Source organism: Schistocerca cancellata, chromosome 2 (genome assembly GCF_023864275.1).
Source record: "Schistocerca cancellata isolate TAMUIC-IGC-003103 chromosome 2, iqSchCanc2.1, whole genome shotgun sequence".
Classification (NCBI taxonomy): Eukaryota; Metazoa; Arthropoda; class Insecta; order Orthoptera; family Acrididae; genus Schistocerca; species Schistocerca cancellata.
Genome location: NC_064627.1, coordinates 531,737,857 through 531,741,896, shown reverse-complemented (window position 1 = coordinate 531,741,896; position 4,040 = coordinate 531,737,857).

Genomic DNA, 4,040 nt, shown 5'->3' with positions numbered 1-4,040 from the left:
ACCTTGTCTGTATTAAACAACTGGAATTTTTTTTAAACAAAAAAAAATCACCGTATACTTGCCTTTACTCTCAGGCAAGTCGTTTGGCTGGAAAAGTTCTCCCTAACTCAATGACTCAGCATCCTGGAACGATTTTCGTTGTTCACAGTCTTCGTTGTTCACATTTCAGAGCTGCATTCTTTTCCTGTCCGATGTCAAATACACCATGAGAAGACTGTGACAATCGTAAAATAAGTTCAGTTACACAATGATTAGCCAAAACTTTATGACCACGGTCCACTGAGGGATTAAACGCCACCTGGTGGCGTTGCAGGCACGTGACTTGGCAACAACAGTATACAAGCGGAAGAAAGAGGAATGGTCGATCTCTCTAGAGACAATAAGGTCGTAACTGGGAAATTCAATGTCATGAGCTACACTGATGCGACAGACTGTTATGGGCCAGCGCCAGGGAACGAGGATATCAGTGTAAAGGGTATCTAAAAGAATGTATAGGTGAGAAACTTCCTGTCGGAATCTTTAAACGATATAGGCAGCAAACGTCTTCCTAAAACTGTTTGTTAACAAGCACAAACAAACGTAGAGCAGTGTTCCTGCAGTAACCAGATAACATGCGCCAGGCACCACACTTAGATCCAGGCGCGCTGGCATAGACACGTCGAAGCAGGCATTCCTTGAGAACAGCGTCGTACAGCTGCTGTTATCACTACATTGCACCGGGGCAGCTTCTGGCTGGGGATGGGGAAGGGTGGGGGTTGTGAGGGGGGGGGGGGGGAGGTGGCCGAATGACGACCGGTGACCAGGAATGGGCAGGCTCACCCAGCGCGGACTGCTCCGGCTGTTGAACATGGACCCTGGAGGCTGGGGAGCGTTGGATCCCGGCTGGGTGGATCTTACTATTGGATCTTACTTTTGGGACTGCATGGTGGAGGCAGAAAACTGGCCGCCAGGAACCCAAACAGTCCACGGCGGTCATTGGCACACGTCGCAAAGTTGGCGGTGGGGGCTTCGTTGTCACTATGGTGCCATCATTGCGACGGGGACTCGAACCCGGATGTCCTTCCTTACTAGGCAGATATGCTGATCGTAACACCAACACAGTATTACGGTTAACATAGCTGCACAAACTACCCAAGTCTTTCCATTTTATGTGTGTGAGCGACGTTTCAAGATCATAAGGGATCAAACAGCACTGAAATGGCTTTGGAAGTAATAGATCCAGTCATTTGACCTGTTGGCGTTTATGGCTAAGGGAATTTGATTCGGAAGTTCTTTATCTTCAAGAAATCTTGCGGTAACACAGACGGACTTAGTTACGCCATAGAATGCACTGGCTCAAATGGCTCTGAGCACTATTGGACTTAACATCTGAGGTCATCAGTTCACTATAACTTAGAACTACTTAAACCTAACTAACTCAAGGACATCACACACAACCATGCCCGAGGTAGGATTCGAACCTGCGACCATAGCGGTCGCGCGCCTCGAACCGCACGGCCACAGCGGCCGACCAAATGTACTGGGTAAGCATGGAAGAATGGCAGAAAAGTCAAGCTGCTGACTCGGTTTGTCAGAAGTTCGTGAATCAAATGTAATTCAGCACTAAAGATGGAGTGCTGTAGAAGCAAACAAGGTGTGGTTCCTGCATAGGTGTGCCAGAAAGCCAGTGGACTGAAGTACTGAGGAAAGCTGAAGATTCCATTCTGGCAGGACATAGTCGGCGACATGCTACAGAGGCAGCAAGATTTATAGTGTTACGTAAGTAATTACGTTCATTGTGCTCAAAGACTTGAGCAGATTTGTCAGTGTATCCCATTAAGAAGGTTACCTCAGGTGGATAGACCATTCCAAATGATCATAATGGACATTCTTTGTCCATTTACAGAAATACCAGCAGGGAATCAATATGCACTAATTATAACTGATCATTTCTCACATTTCTTGGCCATGATCACCATGCCAGATCAACAGATGGGAAGTGTGAGACAGGCAACAGGTCACTAATGGAGACTGACATTATGAACACCAGAGAGTATACTAATTGACCAACATACTAACTTTACGCCAAAAGTTTCGAAGCAATGTGCCGAAATTAAGCCTAAATAAGTTATGACCTACGGCGCTACGTCCACAAACAAACATCAGGCTGAGAGGGTACATCAAACGATAGGGAAAAGTGCTATGTTTTTAGATAAATAGTAGAGACAACGATTGTGACACTCTACAACCAAATGCAGTAACAGAGTAGGACTCAAAAGTTCCACGAAAATACGGGCTTATCATCGCATGACGTCGCTTTTGGCCAAAAATGCCCTCTCTTTACGAGATATGCAAAGATATCCTAGGAGAAGACATATCCTCTGTGCGAAATTTTTCCAGAAGGTTAAAAATTGTTTAGCGTTTGTGTGAGAAAGCTGAATAAAGTGGATCTAAATTGGCACGAAAGTACAACACAAAGTCAAAGTTTCGTGAGTACCACGTGGGATAAGGGTAATGTTATCTAACCGTTACAAGTCGAAAGGAAGAACCAAAAGTTCTACATCAGCTCTACATCATTTTAATTCACTTCTTCAGCTTCCAACGTTTTTGGTTTACTTATTGTGTTCCCAGATTTCTGCTCTAGTGCCGCCCTGTCAAGCAAGTATTTAAGTAGTGATCGTGCAGTTAGTCATCTTTAAAGAACTATACCAGTAAACCACTTACCAGCTGCCAGGGATATTTAAGCTGAATTAACATAAACATTCAGTTACAACTTTTCCCAGTATTTTCTATAGAAATTAGCGATCCCGAGATGTGACCGTAATTACTTTACTGTGTTAGGCGTTGGGAAATCCTTTATGGCTTGTACAAGTCGTGGGGCAGTTCGTACACCATTCTTACCGACAATGTGGCGTGGATAGCGAGCCCCTGTAATATAAAGTTACATTGTTATAAAGTTCTAAACCAAGGGTCACTCAATAAGCATATAACCGATAAAAGACTTCTCATAGACACACCAAGTGTACATGGATGACCTTGAAGAATTCAGTGTTATCATCCAGATCATCGGTCGTCAAACTGCGCCCCGAATTTTGTATTCATGCTGCCCGCAGTTCTCAGCTGTATTTTCTAACATACAAATAGCAAGAAACAGACGAATCCAAAAACTAACTTTAAGAGCCTATTTAAGAGAGTAGTTTTCCTGCTCAATAACAAGCAAAAATTTTTACAATGAGAGTAATGTTTACGATGTGCTTAATTTTAATGAATGTTGGTGGATTCACCCATGAGCTAAGTAATGTTGGCCGCCTGCCTCATGGGCACGGGGACAACTGTGAAGTTAGAGGATGCGGGAGGGAGATGTTTTATTGTTTGTCTTTCTTTACTGACAACTAACGGCCGTGCGCGACTGCTGTGGCATAAATTTTGACACGGTAGTTAACATGGATTCGTGAATACGCATTACAGGGGCCGTCATCTGCAAATGTGCTACATATCTGTAGCTATGAATGTGAAATTAATTAAGCGCTTGTTGTTTTACAACGCAATGAATACATTTGTGATCATGTATTGTATTGCGTAATTCATTTAAAAACAAATACTTTTTGTTGAAATAATCAGCAACCAGATGCACAAAAGAAATTTTGTTCCTTTACCATTTTCAGCCAGCTGCTGCCCTTCTTCAGAAGACCGTATAGAATAACATACCACAAGAAAGTACAAGTTAGGTAAGAATACTAAAATTCAAAAAAAGAAAATTCCAAACTTTAAAAATGAAAATATGGCACATCCATAAAATAATCGCATTATTATTGGCCATCAAAAGTAAACATAGGTATACAGCATATTTCCGTAGTCCTAAAAATATAGGAACAGTACATAACATGAATTCGATAGTAAATCAGATATCAGGACAGAAAAAGAGCTAAGCAGCTAATGACTTGCATATCGTGAGGTTGGTATCGGGGTGGAGGATAGTAATTGTAGTTGTCATGCTTTATTTTATCGTACTTTTACCCCACTCTGGCGTTAACTTGAAGACTTAGCTCCAGTTCTGGCAC